General features: G+C 32.5%; 1 protein-coding gene across 2 annotated transcripts in view; it reads right to left on the bottom strand.

The window, feature by feature from the left end:
* The window catches only part of LOC136416896 (trissin receptor-like), a 227,352-nt gene extending 214,353 nt beyond the window's left edge, over positions 1–12,999 (bottom strand). The window contains exon 1 of one of the 2 annotated variants that reach the window (XM_066402321.1): positions 12,676–12,999. The gene's annotated coding sequence lies outside the window, so the exon portion shown is untranslated. The remainder of the gene's footprint in view (positions 1–12,675) is intronic. The other variant, XM_066402322.1, reaches the window with a different exon arrangement.
* Positions 13,000–13,938: the final 939 nt, after the last annotated feature.

Raw genomic sequence — 13,938 nt, 5'->3', positions numbered from 1 at the left:
TACTCGCATTTTTTCGTTGTTGTTATACAGGGAGTTTTATATTTGTTGTCGAAAAATGGTTTTAGCTATAAGTGTGTAATGGCAGTTTGCTTTTTCATTTACTGGTGAAAAACTACACTGCTGTGTATGAGTAAGATAATGTATTCAGAGTTCAGAAAATTCAGAACCTTCTTCAAAAAATTTTATTGGTTTTTTCCAGACCAAAAAAAATTACCCTGTATACGAATTTTTGAAAAAGCGCTATGCACATTTACTAAAAGTTGGATGAACTAATAATTATCTTCAGTATGCCACACTTGTACGTCAAATTTGTCACACTCTTCATTGCTATGTAAGAAAAATAAATTTACGAAAATACTATAGTTTAGGATATTTGGATATACAGTACCAAGCAAAAGTAAAGCAATTTCTGTTATATGCTTTAAATTCATCTTTAATATACTATATCAAAGAAATGAAAAAATTCCGATGCAAGTAAATTTAATTTATATTCTTCGAATAGTATTTTATGGGTGAGACATCTTATTGACAAACGTTTCGATCTGAAGTATACTTTGGGCACAATTAAACACGGCAGAGGGAATGTTCAAGTGTGGGATTGTTTTTTCTGGTTGGGAAATGAGACCTATTATCAAAATTGACAGGATCGTAGATCGATACAAATACTTGGAGATTTTAACTAACACTATGCTGTCGTATGCGGGAGATAACGGCAACACGACAATGATCCGAAACATACGGCAAAAATTGTTTAAAAAAATTTTCAACACAAAGGGATTACAGTCATGAAGTGGCCAGCACAGAGTCCCGATCTGAATCCCATAGAAAGCCTATGGGATTTAATTGATCAAAAATACGCTCCTAACATCCTGCAAAATTCAAAAACAGTGCTGAACTCTTTGAGGCCATTAAAATAGCCCAGAACGCTCTACCCAAGGAAACTATTGAGAAACTTACTGGTTCTATGAGACGAAGACGTTTAGCGGTTATCAAAAATAATGGCTACGCTATTAAATATTAACTTGTTTCATCATTAATAATTTTTCTTCACAATGTTTCTTTACTCTTGCTTGTAGTTTTTTTAAATATCACTCAATATAATGTTATTGTGAGCAGGAAATATTTTTTTGTTTTACTTTTAAGTTGTATTTATCTAGTACGTATATAAAAAAATAAAACATGTTTTTATTTTTAATACTCATTTAAAATATTATAAAAACTTAAATGTTTCTCCACTTTCGCTCGGTACTGTATCTACCAAGTCACTGGATTTAAATCCCATTGATTATTTTATTTGAGGTCATTGAAAAGAACTAGTTATGCAGAAAATGCAGACACGCGATAAGAATTGCTTGATAGAACTATTCTAATAATATTAGAAATAATCCCAAGTCAATCACGCGTTGATCACGCAATTGACTGTCCGACAAGCTAAATGCGTACGGTCTACAAGTTTCCATTTAAAAAATATCGTTAAGTAATAATTGGTAATATTAAATAGGGAATTTCTCATTTCTTGCTTAAGTTTTTTGATTTACTTTTCAACAATAGTAAAAAAAAGCTTTCTTTTTCTTTTCACTCGTTATTTTAATTTTAAAATTTTATGTATGACTCGAATGATTTTTTCCATTACGATTACATTAAATATTGCAGAGTCCCACGTTTTGTTATTAATTGTAATATTTGATTGTAAAATACAGATTCAATCAAAAAATCAATATAATAATGGTAGGTATATCCAAAGATACAAAACTGTAGCATTTTCTTCTTCTTCGTTTTTTTACAAAGCAATGAAGAGCGTGGCAAATTTGTTGACTGGGTGTAATTATTAGTTCATCTAACTTTTAGTAAATGTGCATAACACTTTAGAAAATTCGCATACAGGCTGATTTTTTTCGTCTGGAAAAAACCTAGTACATTTTTTCAAGACGGTCCTGGATTTTTTTAAACTCTAAATACATTATCTTACTCATACACAACAGTGTACTCTTTCACCACAAAATAAAAAAAAGCAAACTGGCATTATAAAGTTATAGCCAAAACCATTTTTTGACAAAATGTGTAAAACTTCCTGTATAATAACAATAAAAAAATCAAGCAAATCTTTAATGCTCATTTGATATTCCTCTTAGTAAAGTTGTTCCATGATAGAAGTATGTACAGTTTCTCATGACTCACCCTGTATAGAAGGTTCAGTAAACCAGAAGAGGCAAAGCAAATTCTTGAACATAAAAAGCTACTCCATATCCTGAACCACCATCCAGAAAGTGTCTTTGTTGATATCATACTGAGAGTCATTTGCATAGTGTCAGCTCAAACTCAAATAAACCCTCCTAACCAGGTAAAAACGGTCTAAGGGCCAAAGGCCAGGTACTAATCTTATTTTGGCACAAATAGCCACAAGTTGTAATAAAATGTCTCATTTCGTTTTTTATTTGCCGAAAAAGCACCCCTGACCTATAATTGTATGAAGTGACTGTGTTTCATTTGAAACCGTAACAAACTCAGTTCGCGTTTACGAAACAACCTCATCCGAATTAGCAATTCTAAATACGTTGAAATCGAAAAAAAACTCCGGAAAATCGAGGGTTTATACCGCTAAATCACCCCCTACAAAACAACCCATTTTTTTGTTCAGCGGATTACTCTCAATCTCGACAAATTTCATTTCCAATTTACAATAGACTGAAGATGAAATAAATCAGAAAATAATCCCCCTAATGCAGTAGTATGTGTGGGGGCGAAAAGCAAGGGTCGTAATACCTCTTTTAGTTTTCGAGATAGGGCGGCCACTTTGATGCTTATTTTCGCGATATTTAAAATGCCTGTAAATGAAGGTTCCTGAAGCTCCTCATCCGAAAAACCCAGAATCGATACAGGTTGCAACTTAGTCATTAGCAAAAGAGCAGGGCACATCAAAACTTTAGAAATTTTGTTATGCGATATACCAATAATTCATTGATGATGATGATGGCCAGATTCAACAAAATCAACAGTTGGGCAACTGTTAGGATTTCTGCTGAATGACATGCTACCCTTCAAATAGATTCAAATGGAATATAAAGTTATTTTTGCTCCGAACTTAACACAGATTCAAAATTGTTGAACAACTATTATCTCTGCTGAATGCGGTCACTGCCTCGTGAAACTTTTATTGATTCTTATTATATATATAATAAATCATCATCGTCATCGTCATATATATATATATAATAAATCAGATTCCATATTTTTTCATTTAAAGCATTAAAAGATGCATCACACCGAACTAAGCCCGTACCACCAGCCTAGAGCTAGTCTTGCTAGGCCGGCGGTTTAAGCCTCTGGAACAAATTCGGTAGGAAGATTAAGTCTAATTCAAAGGAAATGTTGGAGTTTTAAGGTATTTTGCTAATTATGTGCAGCTGGTATTTTTATACAGAGTGGCGCATCGAAAAGTTTCCACTCAAGTTTTTTTCTTGTAAGGGAATAAATGAAGATATGCTCGGACACGTACACCTTAATTTTCAGGACACATTTTTTACATATTTGCACCTTCTCTGCTCCAATCCCTACGAAGGGAGGCTGTCCCCCTTAAAGTCTTAAATGGAAAGGGGGGCCAAGCGATGTCTCATTTTAAAGGGAATTGAATTTCCTTTGTTATAGGGCCTTCCTCGTTGGAATCGATTGAGTAGTTCGTGAGAAATAAAGAAATGAAATGTAAAAGTAACAAAATTTCTTGCCACTTGTGTCAATGAAGTAAATGTTGAAAATGTTCACCTCCGACCTCCATGCAATTATAAAGACACTGTTCAAAGTGTTCGCGAATATTACGAAGTATTTTGGGAGTCACTTGTTGGCACTCATACACTATTCACTGCTGTAAGTTTTCTAAAGAATTCGCTTTAGTTGCATAAATTTTCAATTTCAAATGCTCCTGCAGAAAAAAAGTTCAGTGATGACAAGTCAGGAGATCTTGCGGGCCATTCAATATGACCTCTTCTCTCAATTCAACTGCCTTTACGAGAAACAAATTGATAATGGCAGGTTTTTCAAAGGATCAAGTGAAATTTGAAAATAGTATTATATTATTAATAGTCTTTTTTGTGCATTTATCAACCAAATAATATCAGGAAGGTTTCATGGCAAAGGAGATTCAGTTCCCTTTAAATTAAGATATTACTCGCCCCCCCTTTCATTTAAAATTTTGAGAGTGATAGCCACCCCCTTGTATGAGTTGGAGCAGAAGGGTGGAAATATATAAAAAATGTCCCCCTGAAAACTAAGGTTTACGTGTACGAGCATATTTTCATTTATTCGTTTACAAGAAAAAAATCCTAAGTGGAAACTTTTCGGTGCGGCATCCTGTATGTAAAGGAATCACAAAAATTGATTGGCAGTTCCTAGGAGATATTTATTAAATATAGGATAGGAGAAGAGTGTTTATTAAATAATAGTAATAAATTTACCTAAACATCTGCGACTCCTTGTGTGTTTTGCTTTAAAAATTATTTTTAATACCATGTAAGCCCATAAGGTCACCATCGTGAAATATTTTGGACATAATTTGAAAATTCAGACACATTTTTTATATAAGGGTTCTTGACATGATCTATTTTCTCAGAACTTTGTAACTCCATTCACTGGATCGAGAGATCTGTGATCTCATGTCTTTTCATTAATAAATCTGAATAAACCACCTCTGGTTTAGCAAAAAAATAGCTTTCAAAAAGTGCTACAAAATAAACGTAACAAATTACTCATCAGTTTAGAGGACAAAAACTTTTCAACTAGTCAAGACGGATTTAAGAAAGTTATTGGAGCGCTCCTTTTTAAACTGGAATAAAAACTTTTGTTCCACTTCCAGATTAAGAGACCTTTCCTAATGCAATTTTTTTGTTAGAGTCCTTGTTAAATAACCCAAAAAAAGCAATCTTTAGAATAAGTTTATTGCACTCCTCAAAGTTTCACGGTTCCACTTCCTCATTTTTATGGCAAAAACTAAAATCGACTTGGAGTTTTAATTTCGAGTTGGCATTAAATTTATATGCTTCCCACGACCTTATGGGCTTAATATTTTCTGGCAAACCTGTAGAATGCAGGTTCATAAATTTAATGTGTTGCAAGTCTTATACACATGGGTAGTTTTTAATTTAATTACCGTCGTAAATAAAGTTTCCTGCTCCTACTAGATTTATGTTGCAATCCAGTATTTTAATCCCACCCATGAATCATCTTCTCCAGTGCCAAATCTTTGGAGCAATTTATGAGTGAAATTCTCAATTGTCAAGCTTTGTCCAATCCATATGAAATCAATTTTAAATAAACGTCTTGGTATTCTGCCAATTTTCAATTATATTTCTATATAAGATGACTAAGGTTTTCAATGCAATCAATACGAGTATCAGGTGCAGCAGCCCATAGGATTAGGTATACGTGACGTGTTTACCGAAAATGTGGGAACAGAATTTATGAAATTTTCAGATCGCTGAATTCTATGAGATTTGATGAATAACAATGAAAATATGTAGGTAGTTCAAAAGCTTCAGTGGAAAAAGATAATTTGCTTCATTGGCCAAAAAGAGTATTAAAGATGAAAAGGTGAGGCTCAAAACCGTTCTTGATTTAGGTGAAATTTGTTTGATGGGATAGATTGGATGCTTACGCCAGGTTAAATCGAATAATTCATGTCGACTGTAAATAAAACCTAATTTTCTAAGCCGTGACGGTTAGCTGTAATGAAATCAAGTGTTTTAATGAAGAAATACCTAGAACACTTTTAATTTAGAATTACGAGGAACACCGACAGCTTTCATCAAAAGCCTGTGCTTCCCACATTAATGAACAGCACTGCTATTTATTTCAGAGCGCAGTCAAACACCGACGAATACCCTATATTTTGTTACGAATGTTAACTTTTCTTTAAGTATTTTTTGTTATTAAAAAATATTAAAAAATTTAAGCAGTTTTTGAGTTAATTCAATTTGAAGTAAAGATTGAAACAAAAATAAGCTTTTTAACATTCTCAGTAAACTCACATAGTATCAGTTGAATCTTTTGAAATCTTGTCCAGTCAAAAACAAAAGGCCGTTCTATTGGAGTATATTTTTAATTTTCGAGAAACTGTATAAAGTTTCTCGAAAATTAAAAATGTATTCTAGTAGAAAAGCCCTTTGTTTTAACTGGAAACGTTTTTTAACGATTCAATTAATACTACATGAATTTATTGAGTACTTTAAAAAGCTATTTTTTCTTCGATCTTTACTTCAAATTGAATTAACTCAAAAACTAATTAAAATGTTTAATATTTTTTAATAACAAAAAATACTTAGAGTTACAAGAATTAACATTCGTAATAAAATATAGGGCATTCTACTTTAAAAAATGTGTTTTTGTCATGCCATGATTTTCTGCACCACCCTGTAACTTCGAAAATAAAAAAAAATAAAAATTCACGAAAAACTGAATAACTTTTATATATTTTTTTTCTAAACCTTACGATTTTTGAAGTAAGGTAGTGGGTCATCTTACTTGAACCACCCTGTATATATTCAAAACTATAACGTGCCTTATATTTAAGTACTCATAAATGTTCAGTTTTTAAACATTTTAAATGCACTTTTAAGTGCAAATCCGCTACGCGCGACTAATTGTTTCGCTCCCCGCAATTTTCTAAATAACAATTCCAATTTTGTAACGTCCATAGTTTAACGGCAACACGAAGGTTTAAAAATCCCATTAAAGTCGAAACTAAGCTCCCCGACACGAACAAGAAACTGCGAAAGGTTAAAAATGGGCGTTCTGGGATGAAGCAGCAAAACTCTTTATTACAAATGGCAACTTCTTCAGTTTCACTCATCTTTTTTGTACGCGAAGAGATCGTGAACACCTCGTGCACTCGAATAATTTGGGTGTTAAAGACCCTACAGTTTGCCAAAAGCCTGAGTTTAACGTCTTTAAAGCAAGAGTTTGAGTCGTAAAACGTGGTGTAAGTGCGGAGCGTAGGGAGGACGTTAATGACGCAATCAGTTGAAGTTACTACTAACTAGGTGTGAAATTAGCCTTTTATTCAGGCGTGGAGTGAAATGGCTTTATCTCACGCATTTGCGAAACGAAAGTATCGCTTCACCGCGTATGTGCGATAAACACTTTTACCGCACGCATATCAAAGTGACAGGTGGCAAAGATCTATGTGGGCAATGTCCAGCCGTGATCAGTGACATGCGTGCGCGTAAAACTTTATACCGCACGGACTTGTGTAACAAACATATCGCACGCTAATATTTGTGTACAGAAGGGGACAAAATTAACACATATGCGCTCATTGGAAAAATATAGTACCTAACACCTAAACTGAAAACCGAAAGTGTCTACCGCACTTGATTGCGGACCGAACTCTGTATAGCGTCGATTTGCCAACTACTCTCAATCTGCATATCAACCTTAAAAGCCCTTTTGAGATCCTCATCTGTGTGATTTAAAACAGGAATTGGACAATATTAAGCCCATTGATGGTTACATGCTGAATTTAAAAAACTAAAATAATTTCCCATTTTCAGTAATTTAACGGCATCTAGTGAATTCTTTAGCAACGTTATTATTCTGGAACTAAAATGTAATTTAGCTAGCGCCAAATCGATCTTTCGCTACGATAAAACTGTTTCTGGGACAAAATTGTCTGGTTGGTTTAATGGAAATTGTTATCTATGGGATTGTTCTGTCCATGTCTGGGAATTTGTTTGCCTATGTCTCAAAATTGATTAAAAGTGATGGGTATAGTGTAGAAGCACCTATAATTTAAGGACTGTTCCAAAGCCTTTTCTGACCAAACTCCAACAACTGTTAGATGCAAGAACAAACAATTGTATCGTATTTAATGAAAGTAGCTAATTTATCGCATTTTTATTAACTGTAGAATTATTACAAGCTTCGGAGAATTTTCAGAAAATAAACAAAAATTATACAGGGTTTGCCTTTAGGAACTGACACAATTCGTATATGGAAAATTACAAATTGAATGTATTTTTGAAGTTTGTATTTTTGTTTTGTTAAAAAAACGATGTAAAAAAATAAAACAAACAATCAAAATAAACATTAAGCAACTTGATAATGTAAAAATGCGCTGACTTATTATCTATACAGTATAGAGTAGTTTAGAGTTTTTCTCGATTTACTTTAAAAGTATTAATTTTTGGTACTTATGATTTATATCGTATTTGTTTATTTTATTTCTACCAATTCAATGGTGCAAAAATAAATGTAGGGTGTTAATTGAAAAAACTTATTTTTTTGAATCGAAAAATTCTAAGTTTCAATAATTTTTCCAAAAATTGTATCAACCATTTTTCTTAACTCTCTAATTATTTATAAAAATTTGTTGATTTTCTCGTAATTTAAAATTTATTTCATTAATTTACGTTAAATAGTTTCGTAGATAATTAAGTTCTAGTAAAGCACTACAAGTGTAAAAAAAGTTGTAAAAATCAAAATAAATGAAAAATTTAAGAATCGGTGCTATGTCGTATTATGACACTTATGTTTATTTTTAACAAAAAAAATTTATTAAAAAACAGCTATGAAAATATTTTTAAAATGCCAAATTTTTTCCACAAAACAAAAATACATTGAACTATTATATTGTGTCAGCTCACAAAAACGAACACTGTACAGGATGTAACGTTCAACCTAAAACATGTCAATATTTCGAATAATAAGCGCTCTACGAAAAAACTATTATGAGAAAGTTTAATTTGTTCGCGGGGGAAATACATTGATGTTGAATTTAGTGCCCCTCTGCCACTCCTTGTGAGGGAGGGAGGGGGGTGAGAGGTAACTTTGATTTCTTAAATAGCATCTTCTTTTCTTATTGCCAATTCGAATTTTACGGCAAAAAACACGAACAATTTGTTTGTTTAGAACTTTTTTTCGATTCACGATAGACGGTGCTGTAATCGACATAATTCCATTTTCCTTTCACTTGTGACTTACCGGAATGTTTGGTAGAATTTGCTTTAAAATCAATGAAAATAGAAACTTTTTGCAGTTAGTTTTTAAAGTAAGTGCTCAAAATAATGGCGTTCAATTTCAATGTACTTATTAATCCGTTTTTCAAACGATCGAACACAACTGAGAAGTGTGCCTGCTTTAATTTCGACACAAGCATTTCTGATACGCACAAGTTGTTACAATTAATTGTTTCTTTTTTCATACGTTTAAACCAAAAATGTAAACAAATAAAAATGTATTATTTTTATTTATCCTCAACAACGCGTGAGAACAAGGTTTTTTAAAACAGATTTCACGAACATTCCGCTAAATCATACGCGAAAGGAAAATTAAATTTCGTTGATTACAGCGCCATCTATCGTGAACCAAACAAAATGTTCCAGACAAATTCTACGTGTTTTTCCGTAGAATTCGAATCTGCAATAAAAAAATTGGGAAAGCGATTTCAGAAATCAAAGTTACCCTCCATCCCCCCATAAGGAGGGGCAAAGAGGTACTAATTTTAGCATCAATGTATTTCCCCTGCGGAATAATTAAACTTTCATAATAGACATTTTTTTCATATTATTCGAGATATTACAATGTCTCAAGTTAAGTATTATGCCCTGTATATTGACAGAAATGGTTTAATCGAGAATTTAATTGTGGTTATTACAGATTCACTGCTTGACTTAATTTTCAAGCTATTGAGGTAAATTTGAAATCGAATCATTCAGCATCGAGAATGTTAAATAGAATAAAGTAATTCCAAGGCCAAATAAAGTCAAGTCATTCCAAAACAAAAAACCAAAAAATATACTTGAAATAGGAAGCAGTGTGACCAATTTGCTTGAAATGTATCCTATCGAAATAAGAAACAGGTACAATCAAAAAGACTTGAAATCAGTATTTAATATACATACATTATCACCATCAGGTTCATTTCCATCTGGATGTAGATCTAGATCACAAAGATTTTTTCCCTGATTTTAAATTTTCTTTCCGCCTTCTTAAAAACCCCCAATAATTGTTCAAAATAACATTCAAGCCATGAACATTGTGGTTGAATTTTCAGGTTCAATAAAACATAATGACGTCAAGCTGTGAATAATTCTCAACATACATATAGTATAAGGAACATCCCCTCATTGAACGACCAAGAATACTTCAAATCCACCTAAAAAATGTTTAATGTTGTAGAGATTTATCAAATTATAGAGTTATAAACAGATTTTTCCCCAATTTTTCGGCTATTTTTCATCCCTTGTCAGAACGACCACGAATTTCTCAAACCCAGCTTGAAACCGGTAATTCCTACTAGAATGGATAAAAATCGTAACAGGGGTGAATCTGTTTCGTAAAGCTGCATTAGGAAAATGTAAAATTGGAAATAGGGATTTTTTTCTTTTTTTGGGTTTTTTCGCCTCTGAAGAAACTCCCAAGAATTCCTCAAATTTACTTTTAATTTGTCAATTTTGTGAATAATTACTTGTGCTTTCAGGTTCAGTGAAACACAACGACCATCATAAAACCTTGTATATTATGGGATAGAAATAGTGATTATTTTTTAACGTTTCATATTTTTTCAAAGTTTTCAGCTTTCAGATTTAATGGAAAAATGGTATAGAAGGTATAGAAGATGAGTCAGAAAGAACGAGGCAACACTAAACTGAAGATATTAGAAACCGAAACATTATGATTGCGCTTAACATGGCTTACATCAATGTTGCTGATTTAAGAGATACAGCGTATTCAAAATTTAAATTTTATTATGAAATTTCTCAATAATTAAATAAAAATTTAATAGTATAAATCTGAAAAATGATAATTGTATGTTTTTTGGTGTGAAAATTACGAATTTTATAAGTTTATAATGGATATTGCTCCTACAGGGCGCCAATTTCATTGTATCATTTATGTAATTTCAAACATATTTTTTTATCTGATAAGCCATGCTTAAAACAAGTCGAAAATTTAAAAGAACGCTCAATTTTACAGAGAACATGTCCTCTTGGTTAAAGCGTTTAAATCTAGCGGTTTTTCAGTTATTTGCATTTAAAAAGTTCAATGTATTTTGCTATGATATTTTTTTTTTATTTTCATTCTCTTGAGTAGTTGCGACAAAGAATACAAGAAGCCACGAATATATTTAAAAGTAATAGTGAAATTTTGCTTAACATATAGAGAACTTTTAAAAAAGTATGTTTTAAAATGTATTGAGGTAGGCGGTGGACACTTCCAACATTTGATTTGAAATTTGCTATTATCACTATTACTAATAATTGTTATTGTTATTTATTATTGATTTCATTACTTGTCCGTATCCTTTGATCTTTTAAGAATAAAAAAATCATAGCAAAATACATTGAACTTTTTAAATGTCAATAAGTTAACAATCGACAGATTTAGACGACCCAAACAAGAGTACATTTTCTTTGTAGAATTGTGCGCTTTTTTAGAAATTTTCGCCTTATTTTAAACATGGATCGATAGATAAAAAATATGTTTTAAATTACTTAAATAATACGCTGAAACTAGTACTCTCTAGAAGCAATGTCAAAATAAGCTTAAAATTCGTAATTTTCACACTAAAAAACATAAAATTATCGTTTTTCAGATTTGTACTATTAAAACTTTGTTATTTATTGACAAATTTAAGAATAAAATTTAAACTTTGAACACGCTGTATCTCTTAAATCAGCAACATTGGTGTAAGCCATCTTGAGCCTAATCACATTTTTTTGGTGCCTAGTATATTCAGTTTAGTATTGGCCCATTCTTTCTGACTCACCCTATATATCGTTTTTTAAACTTACTCAAGTTTATTAAAATATGGGTCGAAAATTAGAACATTTTTCCTAGTTTTTGTGTTTTTTATGCTGTTTGCAGGATGACCGTGAATGACCATGGGTGAGAACGACTTTCAAATTCTCTTTGTAAGGGACGCGAAGAGACACCGAGTATGATATGCGTCAACTTGTGATTTAAACTAAAAAATGATATTTTTCCACCACTGTCAGGATACTGCATTGTTACCGACTCAAAAATGATATCAAGGGACCTCGATTTAGATATATATTTTTATTTCCCAGGGGATGCGTTCGCAACGATCAGAAAATAATCGTATTTCCCACGGCTTCATATCACCATCCACAACAAAAGCAAAACAAACATCAACAGTTAGACGGCCATTTTGGCTACAGCGCATGGAATTTTGAAGTATTAAGAAGTAAATCTTTTTATTGTTCACAAATTGTTGTAGTCCTAACAAGTATAGTATGCAAGATGCACAAAATGACCATTCGTTACGAATAAACGCACTAGGCTATAGCCTTTCGTTCTCGTTGCATAATAAACAATTTCTATTAACTTTCGCTTAAAAAACGACAATGGGTCCGTGTAAAATTTACCCAAATTATGCAGTGACGTGTCTTATTTAGTTTATGGAATCAAAAAAATTAAAATACCATTGAATATTGGAACATTTCAAAACCAAATAAATGTGAAAAAGTGAAAAAAATATCTCAGATATGCAAATAAAATAAAGTAGTAAGTGAAAGATGCGAGTTGAAGATGAATAACAAAAATTAATTTCACAAAATTTTAAAAATTTAAACTCACCTCATTTTTTCAAATTTAATTTTTAATTATTAAAAACTCTATGTAGCTAATGTAACATGCAATATTCCATAGATAGTTTCAGTTTCTTACCTTTTTAACTTAATTTTAACATAATCTGAAAACGATCCCCACTTCACACATGTCAGTTTCCAAGTTTCTCGAACAATTTTTAGCCAGTTAAGAACATAATCTCGGTACTTAACACATTTGAATTAACGCTAACTCAGATTAAAAAGTTATTCCGCGCGCTTTAGCGTAAATTTTCCCTAAAAGGGCGTCGCGACGTTGCTCCGGAATAACCCGCGGCGCACTGAATGAGCGTCTGGACGTCGATGGATAACGCCGAATTTCTTTCACGCTTCACGTCGTTGTCGTTACGTATCATCGCATCGTTTGCTCACTATTCCCGCGTTAATTTAACAGATAAAATTATTGCTTATAGATCACAAACTTTTCACATAGTATTGCTACAATGAAAAGCAGTGAAATGTTACTTTTACGAAATTTGATAGCATGCCAATGCGTGATGTTTTTGGAGCATAACACTTCGGTTATTTAATAACAGTTTTTTTTACCCAGCAATATCGAGTGCAGTAAAGACACTTTCGCACGTTTTATGTTCGATATTTTTTTAATCGTCTAATAGTTATTCAAGTAAGTTCAATTAAATATTACCGCGCCGTAAACTCTTTACGGGCAACCATGCGGTAAAAAGTTTTACCTCACTCATATGGAAGTCGAATTCCCTAAAATTTCGACAGATGCCACCTTCGTTTGCGTACAGTAAAACCCTTTACTTTACACGTGCGATAAAGTTCTCTTTTCACCTCGCAAACGCTCGTGGGAAAAAGTTTTACCCTTGCACATCAATGGCCACGGCATGACAACAAGGATTTTCGGTACTGACGCCTGCCTTGCGTGCGGTAAAGTACTACTTTCAGCACGTAAATGCGTGCAGTAAAGCCGCTTTTCAGTTTCACCGATATTTTTCACTTAAGAAATGCTGCGGCATTTCGAAGAAAGTGCAATTTAAAATTATTGGATGTCATTACAGCCGAAGGGTCTGCGTAAATCCCTCGAGGCAATAATTTGTGTCATTACTCCATTCACCACAAATTTGTTAAATCTCAGTTAAATATCTTCCAATATTAAACTTATTTATCCAATTATGGATACCCCTTCTGTAATTTAGGCGTTTTGCCCTTCTCTAGTAATCCAAACATATAAAGTTAAATCCAGCTTTCTCTGAGGTTCAAAATTAATTAAAAGCTTAACGAATTAAGAGGACAATTTGCCTTTTTATCTTTCCAAAAGTTAGTCGTTTCTTGAAGCTGGGAACTTCGCTATAGGTAA

Source organism: Euwallacea similis, chromosome 25 (assembly GCF_039881205.1).
Source record: "Euwallacea similis isolate ESF13 chromosome 25, ESF131.1, whole genome shotgun sequence".
Taxonomy (NCBI): Eukaryota; Metazoa; Arthropoda; class Insecta; order Coleoptera; family Curculionidae; genus Euwallacea; species Euwallacea similis.
Note: the sequence above shows the minus strand (reverse complement) of the source record. Positions and strands in the feature narration are given on the sequence as shown.